The sequence below is a fragment of the Mycteria americana genome, chromosome 24 (genome assembly GCF_035582795.1).
Source record: "Mycteria americana isolate JAX WOST 10 ecotype Jacksonville Zoo and Gardens chromosome 24, USCA_MyAme_1.0, whole genome shotgun sequence".
Lineage (NCBI taxonomy): Eukaryota > Metazoa > Chordata > Aves > Ciconiiformes > Ciconiidae > Mycteria > Mycteria americana.
In genome coordinates, this window is record NC_134388.1 from 2,886,839 (window position 1) to 2,907,602 (window position 20,764).

Consider the following 20,764-nt stretch of genomic DNA (forward strand, 5'->3'; position numbering starts at 1 on the left):
CTCTGTCCCACGGTCCTACTCCACTGAGTATAACTGCTTTCTCCATTTGGTCTTTATCTGCAAACTCTTGTCTAATCTCAACCCAGAAATACAATATTTCATGCCCCAGTGTTAAAAGCAACAACAATTAATACAGCATTTCAGAGAACGTGACTTTTCTGGGGTTCCACCCCTCCAGCCATGGATGCTTTAGCCCTCAGACAGGATTCCTTATCCCTGGGATGTCTTCACAAATTGGCCTCCTGGCCCTGCCTGGAAGGAGGTCTGCCTGTTTACACTCTGCTGTAGACCAGGGCCCATGCAGGCTGGATTGTATTTGGTGGGGCTTTTGAAGTGGAAACAATGCTGCTGTGATGGAGGAGGTTGGCAAACACAGGACGGCCAGACGCGTGGGAGGAGGAGGAGGAGGAGGAAGAGGCCAGTCCCATGACTTTGTACCCAAATAGCCATCCTGAACTTCAGCGTGCCGAGTTCCCTTCCCCCCCAAAAACGGTCCATACATTTACGGCATCTAGAGTTCACATCCTGATAAAGCAAATGACCTGAAAATAGACGGCCTGGGCTCCCTGACAGAGGCAACTACAAGGTGTGTCTCCTCTTCTTTGGAGAAGAAGAGGCTTGATCGTCCCGAGCCTTGTGATCAAGGTTTACTGGGACAAGCAGGACTGTGTCCAGCTGCCTTGCTGGGGGCTCTGGCACATTGCTCATCCAGCTCGCTGAACTGGCCTCTGCCCATGTTTCTGCCATCTTCCCTTTCCCAGCACTGTCTCCAGGTATCCAGGAGTGAACTCAGAGGAACCTGGTCCTAGCCCATGCCTGCAATAAACTCTGGGACACCCGGAGAGGAGGAGAGGGGTGCTGTGTTGGCGGGTGTGTGGAACAGGAGAGCAGAACCACTCTCACACCCAGAGGCACCGAGTCCCCCATGCTGAAGCTCAGGCAGGTTGAGTCCAGCCCGCACATCTGGTCCTGCCTCGTGTCAGCTTGCCCTTCCAAACTCCATCCCTGTAGCTACAGAGGCTGTTAATGAAGTTACATATGTTCGTATAAGGGGAAAAGTTTATCTTTTCCCCGTTACTTTCTCCCATCCACCCTTTACATTTGATCAAACGCTATTTCAGTGAGGCAGGTGCTCACGGAGATTTATGAGCTATATGGGCCTTTATGCTACACACATCCACCTTCTTTTGTCTCAGCCGGGCGGACAAGCCTCTTCCCTGCACACCAAAGGCTGTCAGGAAATTGCTTGTGAGCACAAAAAAAGCATGAAGGACTTTGAAGAATCCAACTGTAGGGGCTGAGATTGTTTAAAAAGGAAGATTAGATAAAATATTTCGGAGCAGATGGGGCTTCTTGACCACTCCATTGTTGCCCATCCCCGGCTGTCAGACCCTGAGCAATCCCAGGAGGAGTTAATAGAGACCTGGGCAGGAGCCAAGAGCTCTTGCCGGAAGCTTATCTTCCCCACCAAAATATCTGATGTCTGCGGCTATGGACATCATATTGTCCTCATAAAACACAACAATAACAACAAAACAAGCACTGCTATTCACAGCTCAGTAACAAGCCGTAAAAAAAAAAAAAAAAAAAAGCACTGGAAATGTAAGAGTATTTATTAAAATGGAACCATGTGTTTCACATAGTCCCGTCTTCATAAGCTTGTGCACATCACATTGATGTTTATGTTCTCCTCTGGTGTGTGAGGGGTTTTTTCCATGCCTGTTAGTGATTAGCCGGAGGGAGCCTGAATGAACTCATGTCTCCAGTGAGTAGGACCAGGAAACCCTGCACACACTGGGTGATATGCAGCTGCAGGAAAGACACAAACTTCCTGCAGAATGGCCTTGCTTGTGTCCCTGCAGAAACAGCCAAGGAAACACAAGAGACCCGACTGAAAGGGAACGGGGAAAGAGAAGATTCCAGGGTGAAAAAAGAGGAGAAAATTGTCCTCTGGCTCATTGCAGAAAGTGTGAATTCAAGCTCTGGGTTGAGAATCTTCCCTGGAGATGTCCCCTAAGGCTCATGTGAATCTGGAGCAATCCTGTCCAGTATGGGTTCATCCAGGGAGGCATAGGGATGGCTTGGGCCACTAGCTATGTATATTTATGGCTTAAGCACATCACCCTCGCCTTCTGCTGGGACCCACAGGAGAGTCAGCAGGTCTCTGGGGTCTCCACCACCCATTAGGTGTCCAGAGGAGGGCAGCCAAGCTGGTGTTGGGGCTGGAAGGCATGTCCTGTGAGGAGCGGCTGAGGGCTCTGGGTTTGTCTCCTTTGGAGAGAAGGAGGCTGAGGGGTGACCACATTCTCTCTGCAGCTTCCTGAGGAGGGGACGTGGAGAGGGAGGTGCTGATCCCTTCTCCCTGGGATCCAGTGGTAGGACGCGTGCGAATGGCTCAACCTGCATCAGGGAGGTTCAGACTTCAGCTTTTTGCTGAGGCCAGGTGTGACGGACCATGTAGGTGGCAGCTTTGGAAGTATCTCAGACCTCTGTGCTGAAATGCACACACGTGGTATATTGTTTCTTAAATGAGGAGGCCGATCCCTGAAAAAACAGTGGAGCTCATTGTAAACTCTTCAGTAGCACAAGCAAAGAAGAATTTCTGGTCTTTAACAGAGGTCTTCAATGTGTCTGAAGCCATTGGGGCATTAGCACAAGATGCGGCCAACGGCGTTTGTGGGTAACTTGCTGGTACCCTGCCTGTTCAGCTCCCTGCTCCGTGCTACTGCTGAGGGATGCTCATGAGCACTGACAGGCTCCGCTGCGTGCTGCAGAACACTTCCCGAGCAAAGCTGTGCTATCGCAGATACAACAGCAGCTTTGGTGAGCCTGGTCTTAGTCTGTTATTAAAAACACAGATCTTCTGAGAAGGTTTGGAGTACAGGTTTGGACAGAAATGCCCAGGGTAATAGGTTCCAAGGAGAAAACCCAGGGGAAATAGGTATTCAGATATTTTTAGTTGAAATTGTCAATGCCATAGTTGTCCTTTTTATGTGGATGAACAGCCTGGGGAAGGACCAGGAAGTCGTCACACACACAGGTGTGATGACATTTGCGTGGTGATACAGCTTCACAGAGCCAGAGGCCAGAAGGGACATTAGATCATCTAGAGTGACCTCATCTGTATCAGAGATTACTGAATTTCACCCATTTCTGCTGGTACTGAGCCTAATCACTCAATTTAACTAGTGCATTTCCTCCTGCAAGACATCCAGACTTGCTCCAGAGGCATCAAGGACTGGCGAATCCACGACTTCCTTGGCAGCTTGTTGCAATGGCAAATCACCATTATTATTAAAAATGCTTTCCTTATTTCTAATTTGTAATCATGACTTTGGCATCCAGCTGATTATGTTTTTTTCCCCAATGGTAAAGAACTCTTTTCTATCCCGCATTCTCCCCTTCCCCCCGTGATATTCTTGCATGGCAACCAATTTATCCCTCAGACTTCCTTTTGTTTTGATAAACCAAGTAGATCAGCCTTCCTAGCCGTGTGGCCAGGGACTTTCTTCAGGCCTTTGATCAGTTTTGTAGCTCTGTTTTACAGCTGCTGTGGCTCAGCTCACTCCCTTTGATGGCCCTGTCCCTATCCTTGTTGAAAACGTGTCCAATTTAGGGTCTGCAAATGTTCCTAGCAGTACTTTTACATTTATTTCTGTGCCTCTGATGAAAGCATGAAAGGTCACAGGCCATAAATATTATTGCATGCTCACGGTCCATACCGATAACTCTCTTAAACAACTCTGAACCTGTGGAGTACGCACCCGACCGATGCCATTCGTGCAGTATCTGCCCTGGCAGCATCTTCCCTGTTACATCCACGCTGTCCTTTCATCAAACTTGTTTGTGAAACCTTGCTAGTCCAGCAAGCTTCAGCCATATTGACTGATATTAGCTGAACCACTAGCCTTTAACTTGTCATTAAATTGCTCCCACAGATTTTTATGATAGACAGTATAGGGAGCAACACAGGCCATACAGTTAAGCCTGTGTTATCCAGGAAGTCAAATTCGATTGTCATCTTGTTCCTTCAAGCTTTTAATTCCCGTCTCGGTGAAAGTCTTGAACATGTCTATTGGATGAGGTGCTTAGAGACATGGTGTAGTGGTGGTTTTGGCAGTGTTAGGTTTATGGTTGGACTCGATGATCTTAAAGGTCTTTTCCAACCTATATGATTCTGTGATTCTGTGATTCTATGTACCAAAAATAAAGTCTCACGGGAGTGGTCTCGGCACACACCAGCACCTTTCCTGGCAGAGCTCCTGGCCCCTCCACCAGCTGCACCAGCTCTCCCAGGCCCACGTCCACCGCCTGCACCATGTCAGACGTCAGCCATGAACTGCCTTTTTCAAGTGAGTAAGTCATGTAGGTGTTGGCACTGAGGAAAATTTGCTTCTACTGTTAGTTCACAGCTGGCACCATGCAGAGGGAGCTGAGAAGAAAGAGGGTGTTCTGCACCTCCCAGGGAAGGCAAAGAAGTAAGAGCTAAACTATTAGCTCAAACCTATATGTGTTAAAAGGAAACAGATTTGCTGCTGGCTCTTGGTTCATTCTTTCATTACACTGAACTGGAAAAGAGACCCTGCAGGCGACGGACTAAAGACATTCAGGTTACTATGGCCAAACAATGACATCAGCTGATAGACTAACTCATAACAGAGGGTGATGGTGACTCGCACATGACCCTGACAAGCAGGGTCTGTTAATGAGCCAAAAGAATAAAAAGGAAAATCTATTTCCCCAGACCTTGAAATATTAATAATATTTGCAAGAGGACAAAATAATGATGCAACTCCCAAGAGACACAGAATGATCTTCTGCCAGACAGCCCAAGACACAAAGACGTCTGCTGTGTGTGTTTCTTATGAGGATGCTAAAGGCTGCACTGATATCTCATGATTTAAGACAGGGATCCCGCGTCCTTGGGCTGCCAGCCGTTTGTAAATGGCCGCTGTAACCGAGTGATTGGTGGACACAGATTTGTTCTCATCACTTTTGGTCTTTCTGTGTTTTTCAGTAATTCATTTCAAATGTATCCTGATGATTTTGGATTCTTCTTAGACAACAGGGTTAGATGAATACCAGAGACCCTTGCATGGGGCTGACCATTGGTCTGTGGCAGCCCAAGCTGATAAACCACTAGTACCCAGGTTTGGAGCAAGCCAGTGAAGAGTCTTCCAGCCAATTACCATGCGCTCTTCAGGGGACAAGTGACATCGTGATCCAGTTTAGATGTCACTGCCTTGTTCTGGGGCAGGAGGAGAGTTTAAGGAGCTGGACATGATCCATGATGTGATAGTTGTTTTCAGGGCAGGAGAACAGTCCCTGTTATACTAATTTGAATGGAGCTGCTTCCCCCTTCTTTTGGTATTGTGGGCGGTGGAATCGGGCTTTGCTCAAGCATTTAAAGCATTGCAGTTTCCTGCAGGGAGAATACAGGGCTGAATTTGCTGCCTGGGACGGTTTGTTGTCTGTGGCACTGGACTGCAGCTATGCGATGGTAAGACTGTTCCAGCACAGGCTGTACTGTTCCAGCTCCAACGTTGCCTGTGTGGTCTGGCAACGTTCGCAATACAGATGCAGTTTGGTGCAGCACCTTCTGTGGAGGCAAATCCTGGGACAAGAAGTGAAGAAAAGAAAGGGGCAGTATGAAACCTGAGAGAAGTTTGCACTTACCAACTGATTCTGCACAGGCAGACAAATCAAAATCTGTGGACCTCCTTTGAACAGAACAAACCAACGGCCGTATTACAGATGACATGTCACTGGAGAAGAATTAAAGAGGATCCATCCAGGGCAATGCAGCTGCATGAAGTAATGCACGCCGCCTCAGTCAGCGATGAACGAGCTGACTGGGATATCATAGAATCATAGACTCATAGGATGGTTTGGGTTGGAAGGGACCTTTGAAGGTCACCTAGTCCAACCCCCCTGCCATGAGCAGGGCCATCTTCAACCAGAACAGGTTGCTCAGAGCCCCGTCCAACCTGACCTCGAATGTTTCCAGGGATGGGGCATCTCCCACCTCTCTGGGCAACCTGGGCCAGTGCCTCACCACCCTCATCGTAAAAAATTTCTTCCTTGTATCTACTCTGAATCTCCCCTCTTTTAGTTTAAAACCATTACCCCTTGTCCCATCACTACAGGCCCCACTGTATATGGGGAGCCCAGTGGGCGCTTCAGTGCAGGGCTCCAGCTGAATGAACAGACCGTGCTTCTCAGCAGGCCTAACTTGTCCAGCAACCTTGCCAACAGGTCCTTTGGATGCAGCCACACAATTTTTGGAAATAGAGTGCTTGACGCAAGCCATGCCACGCCGCTTAGCCTTGGGGCCAAAGGATAGTGCCTAGTCTATGTAGCTGCTAATATGGACACAGCCTCTGAGAACTTACATACGGTTTCCAGTTGCAAGAAATAACTGACATAAGTTTCACATGGAAACTTCTGGACTAGTCCTTCTCCCCATAAAGTAAAACGCACTGCAGTTGAATTCAGTCACTGAAATGCCATGCAAAACTTGGCCACTGCCCTTCTGCTCTCCTGCGTTTGCTCACTAGACATTTAAATCTGCTCCCATCAAACCTGTGGAGGGTAACCCAGCCGTCCTTCCACTTTGATGTGTCTCTTGATGTTCTAATTATTCAGGAAGGTTACGGGAGGGCCTTTCTTTTGTATTCTGTAGCTGTAAGCTGCTGAGATGCTGTGATAGTTCAGCTGGTGGAAACAAAAGGTCACCTAGCGAAACCAGAGATGATCCCCTTCCGTCTGTACATCGTTAGATTAAGTTTTCGGACTAAATATTTGATAGTTCAGGATGAGTCTTTCCTTGTGCTTTTTCAAAGAATAGGCTCACATATTTAGTGCTCGTTTGCAGTGCTTTTCACTGCCCCATGCAGTAGGCAAAAATACCTTAATCTGACCTTAACATACAGCCAGTTCTGAAGCAGAAGACTGCAGTGCTTTGACAGCATAGATCCTTGCCTTCAGTTTTAGAAGTAGATGCAGAAAGAAGTGCTTGGGACAAAAGCAGGTGCTCATAGCGAAGCTGGGTTGTGGTTAGGCCACTCTTAGTATGATCGGTCAACGTTACTTATGCCGCTGAAAACCGACTGCTTGCCGGGCACGGGGGGACAACTCTTAACATGTTTTGACAGTCTTGGAGGTATGTGGGAGCCTGGTGGCCATATGTGCAATAGAAGTTTACAAGTATGATTTTATCTAGCTTGCCACGGTCAGGGAGCTGAAATCTCTGTTACAAATAATTTGCTCAGAGATGGGAAGACTTGAATGAAAACACACAGCATTTCCCATCTTCTGTGTTAGAACTGGGCCGGACTGAAGACAAACCAAGACAAAGCATGGGCACACGGGGACTCCTTCACGTGTGCACACGTAGGAAGCACTGTGTAAAACCTTCACAGGACGTCTACATCTCTACCCAGGGATTCATCTAGTGTGCATCCCTGTGCAGACATAGAGCTCCAAAAATGGCTTCTTTAAAACTCTCTGCTTTGAGTAGAGCTTGCACAGAGTTCGAGAAGGCATCAGGTGAAAGAAAATTATTAAAAGGCATCCTGCCTTTGCTTGAGAGTGAGTAGAGGTCCCAAGAAAGAGTCAGGGTTACAGGGCGGGCTCTGTTCAAGGAAGAACAATGCTGCTTTAACACAGTGTTCTGCATAACTGCAAGAATTAATAAACATAAATACACTGTGCTTCATATTTGCTTTTAAAGCCCTTTACAGGCCTTGGCTTGCTAGTCAGCGGAAAGCTCTAGGGCTGGGTCAGAGTGTGAGGACACCTTCTTTTCAGTGACATTTCCAGAATGTACTAGGTTGAGATGTCTGCGTTTGAAACACCCATTGCCGGTCCAAAGAAGGATAGTGGGAGCATCCCTCATGGCTGGTCATTCACATTGCACAGCTCCTACTCTGCTTTTGGGTGTCCTGAAGAATCACTTGTTTGAAACAGTACCAAACGTAGACAGGTTTTGAAGGACAAAACTTCAGAGCTCAGTGGTCTCAACCAACCTGAATTGTTTTGTCTACCGAGAAAGGAAAACAAAATAAAATGTAACATCATGCATTGGCAGAGACAACAGCAGATGACCTCACAGGTCTTTTCTGAAAAAAAAATCATACACAGAACAGCTTTTTTTCTCCAAATAAATAGCTAATTAACCCAGCGGCTTTCACCTTTACGTGATGGGATGCTTGTTATTTGCCTCTCTGCAGTCCATGAGGAGGTGAGTTCAGTCTGGAGGTGGGATTGGACAATGTGGGAGGAAGCACCTCATTTGGAAAACACTCATTAGTCACACAAACTGGTGGTGACACGACTTGAAAGCCAGTGGGGAGAGGAGCACCTGGGTCAGGACATGCACAGGAGACTTTCTGAATCTGTGGTTCTCTCTGCTCCACTCTTGCTCAATACTGAGATGTCTGTGAGACACCCTCCAGCAGGTGCCTTCAGGACTGCAGGCTGGTGAGAATTCCCCCATACCATGAAGGTCCTGAAATATCTAAAATCCTGCCTCTCCGACATGGGTGATGTTCACGACAGGATGGCAGAATAGTCTCCACTCCACGGCACAGGTCACCATAGCACAGTGGTGGACTCGACCCAGGCCCAGCTCACAGAGGCGTTTTATCCACACCCCAGGAACCCTGACAGGACACATAGTTTGGTCAAGACTTCTCATTTAATCCTTCCCCAAAACTGCCAGCGGCTCTTCAGCCTTTGGCCACCAGCTGATCTCCCAGGTTACTCCTCCTGCTTAAAAACCCAGTGGCTTTTTCACATGGAGGGTCCCCTCTGTCTTGTCTTTCTATAACGTTTCCATGTTCACCTTCCTGCTTGAATCAATGAGATATAAACCCATCTCATCTGCTTTTGAAAGCAAGGACCCTTGCACACAAGAAACAAGGTTTTCTCCGACATTTTTGCTTACTTTTCTCATTTTTACTTCCCTGCTGAGCCTGTCTCAGCTGAGGGCTATGGGAAGATGCCAGGTATCCTCTCTCGTGTCCTCATGAGTAATACTAGAATATCATTCTTGGCCATTATCTAATTCTTCATCACACACTCTTACCCAGGTTTTGCTGGGTGATCTTTCAGAGCCTTCAGTATTTCAGAGTCCACCCATACCAGGGAGTTTTTCTGCCAAATAGAACAAATGCATTCATTTTGATTCATAGCACATACATTTTTGATTACTTTTTTATTGACCCTAAGTTTTACTTTAGGTCAATCTGAAATTTGCCCTTTGACCTAAAATGAAATAATGCATTTGGTTGCACATTGTATTTTATCAACCCTAAGTAAGACTATATAGGACTATGTAAGTCCTTATATAGACTATGTAAGACTAATAAGACTAAATAACCCAAAATTTGAGATGGAGCTGTCATTTTAATCCTAAAACCATAGGCTTGTGTAGGTTGGAAGGGACCTCCAGAGATGTCTAGTCAACCACCTGCCCAAAGCAAGTCCAGTTTGAGCACCTTGTCAGTCCATGTCGAGTGGGAGTTATCTCCAAGAAAGGAGAGTCCATCATCCCTCTGTGCCTCTTCACCGTGTTTGACCAGTCTTTGTACAAAAAGGTTTTCCTTATATCTAAGCAGAATTTCTCTTGCTCCAACTGGTGTCCATTGCATCTTGGCCTTTCGTTGTGCACCTCTGAGAAAACCTGTCTCTGCCTTCTCTGTACCCTCCTCTTAGGTAGAGCGTAACAAGATCCTCCTCCCCCTGCCTTGTCTTCTTCTCACCGAACAAACTCATTTTCCAGAGCCTCTCCTCATACATCATGTACTCCAACCCCCTGACCATCTCGGTGGCCTCTGCTGGACATACTCCAGGACATCAGTGTCTTCCTTGTACTGGGGAGCCAGCAACTGGAGACAGTGTCCAGATGTGGTCTCACAACTGCCGAATAGAGGGGAATAATCGCTGCCCATGACCTGCTGGCTGCACTCTTGCTGATACAGCCCAGGATGTGGTCGGTCTTTCAAAGATGATGGAGAGCAGCCTCACAATGACTTTGGCCAGCGCCATCAGCACCTTCAGATGCATTCCATCTGGTCCCCTGAGTATTTTTGCTTTGGGGAAAAAATAAAAGTCTAAGAAATATCAAAACTTGAAGTTCTCACTTTCCAAAAAATGTATGTCCGTCTTTGTTTTGACTGAAAGAATTTGCGGATGATTCCAGAACTTCAAACAATATTTCTTTTCGGAAATTTTCTTTCCACAGGAAAATTCTACCTATCACCGTTTCAGATTCATTTGTAAACTTTATGAAGTTGTGCTTATTGCAATTTTAACTAATCTGTCCTATGTTGCATGTTGTAAAAAAGCCAAGTAACCACCCTACAACTGAAAAGAGGGAGCTCTTGCCCTCTGCTTCCCTCCCGAACCTCTCTGGTCCCTGTGGGTTCATTCCTTTGCTCTGTCTCCTTGCGCCAACTGACTGCTCTGGGCTTGGATTGTGCATGAGCATGAACATATTTTTTTACTCATTTGTTTGCAGTCAAAGAAAAAAGAAGGACGTTCTCTCCCCTGAGGAATGACTCCAACCTGTGCCTTGCTCACGGCTGGGCTCAGAAGCGTGTGGATGTGCTTGAAAGGCAGGCACGGGGCTCTGCCTGATCTTCGCCTTCAAGATAAGCTAGTTGTGGATTTCACCACACCGATACTTCTATGCGGTGAGTCGTGGGAAGGGACATTACAGCTTTCCCTAAATTATCCTCTCGTTTTCACTTGAAATTAATTCACGTGGAATTTGCAGACTTTGGACCTTCCACTGGGGAAGTACGCTCGTGTGGTGACTTGTGTATTGCTGATGTCCTAAGAAAATTCCAGCTTCTCTATCTGAAAATTGTTTTTAGGCTTTGCCTTGGCAGACCTAAGCAGTAAGTGGCTGGAAATCCTGCATACGGCGTTGAGCAGAAGTTCCTGGGATCTGGGGAGCTGGTCCAGTGTTCTCCATCTGTTCCAGCGCCGTTGCCAAGTTAAACTTCTGTGCTACAGATTGCACAAAGGGGAGAAAAGAGCTACAAATGAAAAAAAGGTTTGAAAATGGGGGACTTCGAATTTAACCAAGGGAAAATAGAATAACGTGGGCCTCTTCGGGGCTAGAGCAGACAGCTGTGGTGGGGAGACTTCGCATCTGCCTGGAGATGACCACTCCATGGCTGTGAGACTCCCCACCCCCCCGAGCAAGGGCTGGATGCAGACTCCAGCCCACCTGAGGGCAACAAGAAAGGTGTTTGTATCCCTGATTTGAATTTCACAGGAAATGGAGGGATCGCCTTACTCCTGGCAGGAGAAAGAGGCAATTTTCATTCTAAATAAGGCAGCTCCCATGTCAAAAGTTCCACAGTGAAATCCCACTGCACTCACTGCATGGCTTTTTATGAATAAAATCTTAATAAATGTCCAGTGCTTGATTTTTCGCAGCAGACTTGCCTGGCTTTGATCTACACTTGCCTGGGCTCAGCACGGCTGCTGCTGCCTGCCAAGCTAAAGAGAAAAAAAGTTACTTTCCTTAGGCTTAAATAAAAGTGTGTTTTTTTAAACATCTTGGCTGTTGAGTTGTGTGTTATACATCATGCCTCGGCCCCATCCCTTCTCTCCCAGTCCAGAGCGCACACTGAAACAATTTCCCTGTGGTTTCCCTCCTTGGTGGAGTCGAATTCCTAGAAAACAAAAGGAATGTTGCAACTGTGGTCGTAAGCTCTAAGACTGCAAATCTTACACACCGACGGGAGCCTTGGCTTGAGCAGGACACTGATAGCAGCTTATCATGAGTGGGTACCTTGGGTTTGATCCTTGCCGTTGGCTCCAGCGAAGCAGCCGGGTCTGTCCGGTTCAGTACACATCCCAATTCCCACAGGAACCGAATGCCTCACGTGTGTGTGCAAAATTAGGGAATATTTCGACAGCCCTGGGAAAGGCAGAAAGCAGTGAGGATCTGATCGCTTCTGTTGGCCCCTTGCCCCATCCCTGAGGTCAACTCAGAGCTTCCCGTGACTTCCAGCGGCAAACCCATCAACCTGGGTCTGACCCGGTCCCGTCGCAACGCCCCGACTGAAACCCGAAGTCTCAGGATGGCGTACAGACTCTCCTCCAAGTCAATCCACGCTGAACTCAGGCAGAGCCAATAGAGCCAAGAATGCATCTTGCTCATGCTTGGGCAGTGGCTCACAGCCCAGCTGGACCCAGCTTTCCTCCATCTGCCCCAGAAGGCTGATTCAGGCGGGTTGGCCTCACACGGGGCACTGGTGGAGAGGTGGACTGGTAAGGAGACCCTCATTCCCACCAAAGAGGTAACGCTACTCTTTGGGCTCGTGCAAAGCAGTGTGACAGCAGTGTCAGCGTGTCCGCTGCCCTATGGCTCTGTTCCTCCGGGTGTCACAGGCTTCTGCCGCAGGAAACCAGGAAAACCCTGGCAAGGAAGCAGTTGGCAAGCGTCATCTGCCCAAGCGTCATCTGCCCATCTCCCAGGGCTGTAGAAATATTCCCTAATTTTGCACACACGCGTGAGGCATTCTGTTCCTGTGGGAATTGGGATGTGTACTGAACCGGACAGACCCGGCTGCTTCGCTGGAGCCAACGGCAAGGATCAAACCCATTTAGAAACCAGGAAAACCCTGGCAAGGAAGCAGTTGGCAAGCGTCATCTGCCCAGGCATCCAGAGCACAGGGCTGTCTCCTGCTAGCCAGCACGCACTCCCCAGGTGGGATCCTGTCCTGTTGCACAGGGAAACTTGGGCTCTTCTCATCGCTCTGAAGTGACGCCAGCAGGACCTGAGCAAGACCAGCCCTACTGCGAGGGCAAGGCCACTCCGGGCTCCACTGGTGTCTGTGGGCCATCCGAAATAGTGGTGGTTCCTCTGCCAGCTTGGAACTGAGCGCTGACAGTGTGAGCATCACACAGACCAGAGGATTGCTCCTGCTCTGCACGTCTGGAAGACAGCCGCCCTTTTCGGCCTGACCTCAATCTTTTCTGTCCATCATGAATGAGCATAAAATCTGGACAATGTGATCCAAAGGGCAAAGAAAATAAGTACGTGCCATCCATTGGTCTGTGCTTGGCATTTCAGCAATTCCGGTTTTATCAGGCCTTTCTGCTTTTGGGAAGCTGTGAAAAAAAAAGACCACTTTAACTATTAAAATGCTCTTGTTTTTTGCACGAGCAGCAGCAGGACCCTTCACATCCCACTCTGGGAACTGTGAGCAACAGCAAGGCTGATGGCTGTGAGCTGTGGTTAACACAACTGTCCCGCGTCTCTCCCACTGGTGCCCTAACCTTTCTCCTCAGGTTTGGCTCCTCTCCCCCCATCTCCCACAGCTTCCAGCACCTGCAATAACACCTCCACCGATGTCCCCAGTGACTGGGTTGCTCAGTGCAGCAGAAGGTGGCTCCCAGTCCCTTCCCCTGTCCCTCTGCTGCCCGTCACTCGCTGGGCTGGACGTCAAATGCCTGTCCTCATGCCTGGGGCTTCCCTTGCAAGACACCAAGCAGACGTTGGCTTTCGAGAATTACGGTGATTAATGGTGAAGCGTGCCCAGTGGGGACATTCGCAATAACAGATTCCCTTCCTCCTGCTATAGACCCTCTTACCTTACTTGGAGAAGGTCTTATTGAAGAGCATTTTTTCAGAAAGAAAAAAACCAACCCCAAACTTGCTTTTGGGGAGGGCAGCTCCTCCAGGGCTCACCCCAGGCAGTGATGGTTGGATCTGGAGACTTTAGAGGGCTGTTTCATGCCAGGGTGCAATGCACCTGGGTTATTTTAGGTATCAGCCATAGGGTAATCCCTTGGGATGGTTTGGGGTTTGGGGTTTTTTTGGTGAATTTTAAACGGTGTCTAGACAATGCGTAGGAGTGGGGATACGCAGTATTCTAGGAGGTGAAAGCCACTGCTATTTCCCATTGTCAGTAGATGGGCTAGCGTGCATCCTTTTTGGGGCATCAGCTGTCGCTGACCCAGGCAGATGGCTGCTTCCTATTAACTGTCCACCAGATCAGAGGGTGATTAATGAGGGAGAAAACGTCTGGGGGTGGCAGTAGATTCATGGCTGTGGAGATCAGAGAGAGTCCCATTTTCATGACAAAGGCAAAGTACTGGAACATCACTTAACCCTTCCCCTCACAGGCTACGCTGCGCTGGCATTAACCGTGGGCAGCAGCGCACAGCACAGCTTGTCCAGCTGTTTTAAACCTTAGACAGGAATCCCCTATTCCCTGAGCTCATCCATTCCCTTCCGCTGGCTGCGTGAGTAGAGAGTTCATGTCGTGAATCCTAGTGCCTTGATGTCCACACAGAACCTTTTTTACTCTGTATTTTTTGGGCAAACAAACGTTACTGGACTCAGCAAAAGGTGAGGCAGCGAAATGATCTGGGCTGCTTTATTTAGAATGTCAGATAAGATGATAAAACAGTCTGGTTTGATGTTAAAAACCTGTCGATGATGCTAGACTCTACGCTGAACTGGAAAGCAAGCGAAACAGTTAATGTCGTAGAACAATTTCCCTGAGGAAACCCTTGTCTGAATTTGTTCCTGGCTGTCTTTAAATGCTTCATGTGGTGCTGCTGGCTTCCACTTTTGATCTTAAATAAGTTATGAAATTTGATGAGAAGTTTCTGGAAATTCCCCGCATCTGTTTTTGACTCCTATTGACTGCAGAAGCATGTCTCAAAGGAAGATGGCATCATGCCCCCGTCTCGGGGCGCGGAAGCTGAGGCACAGAGAGATGTCGTGATTGTCCCTCAGCAGACCTGAAGAAAGATGGAACTTGTCTCTTGGGCTCTGTCTTGATCTCACAAAAATCACTTACATTGTAGAACACCCAGGAACAGCATCAAAAGCATATCGGCTAGGTAATATTAAGATTATGTGGCACTCATGCTCTCGGGGTATGCTGAGAAGCCTTTTGCTACAGGAAAAGCACATGTCCCTTGCCATGTGTGCCCACAGGCCATCTGCCCGGACTATCAGACATTCTGCTACCTTGCCAGGTTTATTTGGACATGGGGCCCTGCATGCATGGCTGCATGGCTCCTGCCATGCCAGAGCCTGAATTGCAGGTTTACTGGTTTGTACTGGCAGCAAACCCAGCCTGGAGGACAACCCTGGAGCTCTGTTAGCTTGCAGTGAAGCAGATTCAGGGGATGTGTCTTCCCATTGCATTACCCAGCTAATCTGAGCCTGGCCCACCTCTGGACAAGTCCTGTTCCTGGGGGGCCAGGACTCTGGGCACACTCTGCCGCTCTGGGGCAGCTGCAGGAGGAAGGGATGCTCTGCGGGTTGTTCTGGGCCCCAGGAGCACCCGCCTGTCTTTCAGGAGGAGTCCAGGGGTCACAGCTCCATCCAGGACAGAGCATCTTTGGCTCCCTACCGAGGAGGAGCGAAGACCACGGTCACCGTTGCACGGGCGCGGCTATCTGGCTTCTTAGGATCCTTCTCCTGGCCTCCTCCATCACCGTCATCTGCGTAGCTGGTCCTAGTGATCCCAGCTCTGCCCGCGGGCAGCATCCCACGCCCTGGCACCACAAAGCTCTCGGGTAGTGCAGGTTTATCAGCTATGGCCACTTCACCGTATCCTCCTCAGACCATTTTACACCATTCCCTTTAAATAAAAATCTCTTAATTTCTTAGTTCAAAGCTAAAGCGAGCAGCTGTGGGCTTGCCAGGACACAGCCTTGCAGGGAGCTTGGAGCAGCAGCGTAAATCCCGCATTCCCTGACCTCAGTTCTCAGCAAGGATCTGAACACAAGAGCCTGATCTTGATTTTTTTTTTTTTAAATGACATCACGATTAAGAACTGTTGCTGTCCTGACAGCAATTGTGTCATCTTGCAAGAAGCAACAGGTACTAATTTTAGCAAATGCATTTTTTTAGATTACACTCAATGGAGTCAGAAACGGAAAAGTTAAAGCTACTTTAACTCAGCTTTGTTACGTGTTTTTGACAGTCACTGAAGACATCATCTACACTTTCATGCAGAAATATAGGAAAGAGGCGTAACATCAGAACTGACACTGCTGAGAGAGACAGAAAAAGCCAAATTCCCATCTCTCATTAAACTTCTATTCATAAGATCCTGGTATCACGTATTGCCCAGAGAAAGAGCCATGAGATAGCCAAGTCCAGCATTAAAAAGAAAATGTCGACGTTAACAACTGTCTAGGTAACTTGAAACATCCTCCCCTGTGCACTTTCATTATCATAATGACATTAATTAATGAGGATCTCATGCTGTTTTTCCATAGGAATGTCACAGGCAGTGCATGTGATGCCTGGAGCTCACCGAAATGAAGCGATGTGATCTTTTTCTTTACCCTGTCAGATGGTCATATGCATTATTTATTGCCCACAGTTCAGTCGAGGCGCACAAGAGAGGTGGCAAAAATTGCTGGACCAATACTACGAAAAACTTGTAAATCTCTACTGAGTTTGCCGAATAGTTTTGACAGGTAATTAATTATTTGCAAATCTTTGATTTCACTAATTGTAAAATTATATGCTGTACTTTTTCCTTTCAAAACGGCATTTTAGGAGCTTGAATAAATATAATAATTTAAAATTAATTAAACCAAAACCAAAACCAAAAGTGCATTGTTTAAAGTCAAATTATATGTTAATCTCAAGCTCAAATGTTCATCAAATCACCCTTAAACAACTCTTCCTTTCTTTTCCTTTATTTTTCAGTTTGTCCAGTGCAGCAAAAAAAATCAATTACTTGTACAGCTCTATTCTAAGCACATAATTAATAATAATAATTAATTACAAGCATTTTTCCACTGTGCTTCACATATTAAAACTGAAACACTTCACAAGTAGTTTATCTTCATGACAGCCCTGTGAACTAAGGCGAGGCGTTATCCTGTTTTACAGGCGGGGATCTTAAACGCAGTGCAGTTGGCATGAAAAAATATTTGCTAATTTTGAGAGGCTGGCAACTGATTTTTTTCTATGATATTAATTTTACAGCGGTTCATGCGCTTTCAAAAAAGTTTGGGCCCTCGGAGTTTTCTTTGGGTACGATTTGGAAGCTCCAAAGGCCAAGTTAAGAAAATGTCTCTAACTTAACTGTTTGCCAGTTAGGCTGCCTCGGTTAAAACAGTGGTTAGTTCCTGTCCTATAGCAAACTTTGCTCCAGGTAGATCTGTCATGCGGTCGATACTTATCTGCCTTTATTTCTACAAAGAGGGATTCTCCATTTGACTCTTAAAAACTAGAGAAGGGCAGCTGCTTTTTATTTAGGGTCATTTTACGTGGGTTGGTTGGGAGCGCATGTAGCCATCCTACTGCTCCTCACGCTTCAGAGCTTTTCCCTTGCAGAGTTTTCTGGACCATGAAGCAATCCAGCTGAGAAACGTCAACTGTTCCACCCCTTCTTGTTTCTCGGGGGGCTGATGCGCACCCCAGCATTGCCTGAAAGAAAGACGACTTTCCTCCAACTCCCGCTCCCATCCCCAACTTGAGGTCTGCTATGAAGTTATATTGGAGGAGAACAGCAGAGGAAGGTTACACACTGTAGGTATTCAGTTGCCTTCTCCGCACCGCCTGGGACCAGGTAGACCCAGGAATGATTGGGGGGAATATCTTATCGTGCACAAAAGCAACGCCAAAACACCCAGCCAGCCAGGGGGAAATCGGACGGGGAGCTAGACAAACGTATGCGAGCGTTGGTAACTCCCTGTGGCCAGCAACAAGCGTTTGATGGCAGGGAAATAAAGAACTGGTTGGAGGCTTGAATGAGACTTTGAAGGAGATCTTGCTGGGATGCCTGAATCCTGGGGCTTGCTGTGCCCTAATCACATGCAGCTGTGCTGAAAAGCCCTGCTCTAGAAAATCAGGGAGGGAGCGAAAAGCATCGTGTTCGGAGAGGTTTGCATATGTTGGAGGGATTAAAATGCTTCTTAACCCTCCAAAGCGGAATGCAGGGAAAAAAATAAAAGAGTATCTTTCCCTCGCGTGCCAGGCATTTGTAGGGCTGCGTCCCTCCAGAGAGAGGAAGGCAAATGTACCCAGGAAATGTTAATTAAATGTGTTCTGTGAGATCAGTTACATGTGAATTAACAGAGGAAGTGGATTGAGCAGGAGCACGCCAGAGGTGAGGCACAGGACAGCATCTATTCTGAGCACAAAGAAGGGTCTTCGCTAGCCCAGATACCCCAGACCATAGACCCAAATAAAATCTAACCGGTGTTACAAATGCTTTCCAAAAGTAAAGATCTGTGGTTGATTTAGCACCTGGAAAAGAAACAAGAAAACTTCTCCATTTATGTAATATCACCTTGCTTTGGATACTTGCAAGACTGTTTTTTAAAATACCTGGTGGTCAAAAGTCGCAGATAGATTTCTGGGAGCTTCTGCAAATATAACAAAGACCCTGCGTGCATTTTTAGGTGTCAGGATACCTTTAACTATCCACATAAACACCACGATGATCACAATATAGGAGTTAGCAAGCGTTAAACTAGACTAGACTGGAAAGGGAATCTTTTGCCTCAGCAGTTGTGACCAACTTGCTGTGCCCTGGAGAGGGAGGAAAATGCAGTTTCTTGTGCCTTCCTTGCTATTCTGCTCTGTACGATGTCCCAGTTCTGCCAGTCTCAACCAGGTGAAGCCCACACGTGTTTTAAACTGAAATAGGTATGGCAGGATGGGGCCGAGGAAATAGTTTTTGTATCTCGTGGAGCTCTGCAGAGCACTGCAGATGTGTTGACAGAGCTGCATTCCTTGCGATGCTCCATTATTGGCTGCCTGTGAAAACGAGCGCTGCCTTTTCCCTGTTAGTCTCCACAAGTTTGCTGTTAATTAGGCTGAGCATCATTCTGACTTCTATAAAGCTGGTAGGGGGTTGATTAGGAAGAGCGAAAAGAACAAAGCAGGCAGCGAGGACATTTCAAAGAGAGGCAGGAGGAGAAGAGATGACAGTCTCCCTGTCAGCTCGAGGCTTGCCCTGGAATTTCTGCACCTCTGTGAACTGCTCCGATAGCTGCATTTGAACCCTCATCCGCCGGGTGTAAAGAGGTAACGGAGCTCCAAGCCAGATGGTGGGATAACGAGGAGGCGTTCACCTCAGCGGGTGCGTTGCGCGCAGCCGTTTGGGTGCCGTTTGGTGCAGAAACTTCTCTGAAGCTCTTTTGACCTGAAAAGCAGCTCGATTTGGGCTTTCCGGGGCGACGTCTGGCATTGCCGTCCGACCGCGCTGGGGGACTTCCACCTCCTGGAAAAGTTGCGGCTGTGCAGTGGCACGGAGCAGAGGGAGCTCAGAGAGGAGGAGGGCCATGTGCGTTTTATTATATATTATTTAAAGAAAAGCCATCAGTAATGATTCCTAAAGCAAGAGGCGAAGGAAAGACTTTTTTTGCACGCAGCAAAAGAGCGGAATTAGACTCAGAGCTGACATTCAGACAAAATTCTTCCTTAGAAGAAAGACATACCATCACCAACACTTTTTTTTTTTTAAAAATATATTTATTTTGAGAAAACGCTTCTAACTTCAAAGAGTTTCTCCTCTGGAGCCAAGGCAACTTTTGAGCGTGAAGGTCCTGGGCTGGATCACCTATCCTTCATCCATCTGTCTTTCCTTAATTGTTTCACATTAGTTGTACTAAGTACAGGAGAATGACCAGAGGAAAATTATCAGCAAGGAAAGTGCCTTTTACTTGAATTTTTTTTTTTTTTTTTTTGCTACTGTTAACACCCCATCATTTTTCAAAAAAAAAGAAATGAAGAATGAGTCCCAAATTGAAAACGAATTATTTTCCCCCAACTCTTTTGATGTGAAGTCACTGTTACTAATGCCCTCCTGCCTCCTGCAGCTCCAACCTAAATTTGGGACAAGCAGTCACTGCATCCAGCTGAACTGAAAGCGTTCCCTAATTAACTGAACCAAACGAGTCCTCGGCTCAGAAGGAATGGCTAGGTGATAATCATGTCTGCATGCAGACGTCTCTTGCTAAACCCAACCTCTCCCCCAGCCCCTCCTTGAAGTTAAAAACTTTTGGCTGAAGAATGCGGTAGGGTTGTCCTCTCGCTACTCCCACTCCTCCTGCACCCCTTTCTCCGCCGCAAGGCCCTCCCCCTGTCCAATTTGGATGAGGCTGTACCTTTTCTTCTCTCCTTCAAGAGTGAGGGTTTTATTCCCTTCTTTTCTGCCCAGATCTCCACTAAACAAAGGAGCTCTGGGCACATCACCAGTTCCAGGACGTAAAGGTATTTAAACAGTTTCAGACTAAATCCAGAGCTGCGTAGCTAAGAGCTGATTTCTTTCTCTTTATCTGCCTAATTGTTTGTCTGCCTAATTGTATTTCATTGTGTTTTGCACATATTTTTTTAATGGATTGATTTAATTTGCACACTCGAAGGCATGGTTTTGAAACCACGTCTTCCCTCCAAACTTACAAATCAGTTTAAAATCTGATTTAGTGATTGATTCTCTCTTTGCTTTGTCAGTGTCTTTCTTACAAGTGGTGTTTGATGGAATTTCTCAGAGCTGAAAATAGTTTTTGAGCCTTTTTTTTTTTTTTAACTCTCTTTTGATGGTGTAAATGACTTTTCCATACTCTCTTAGTAAGACTTGTGTGAACGCTCTCAGAGTACGTGCCTGTGTATCGATCATTTGTCATGCTTCTAATCTCTCCGTGAGGAAATGGATGCATCTGGACTTTCTTCAGTTTAAATTTCTGCACGAAGGCTGGAAATCTCCCGAAGTTCAAAACTTTATGCTTTTTTACAACTTCTTTTTCCATC

The 20,764-nt window shown here is 47.0% G+C and overlaps 1 protein-coding gene across 1 annotated transcript in view; it reads left to right on the forward strand.

The window, feature by feature from the left end:
• Positions 1–20,067: 20,067 nt before the first annotated feature.
• LOC142420550 (fibrillin-2-like) overlaps positions 20,068–20,764 on the forward strand; it is a 118,882-nt gene continuing 118,185 nt past the window's right edge. The window contains exon 1 of the mRNA XM_075524607.1: positions 20,068–20,227. The gene's annotated coding sequence lies outside the window, so the exon portion shown is untranslated. The remainder of the gene's footprint in view (positions 20,228–20,764) is intronic.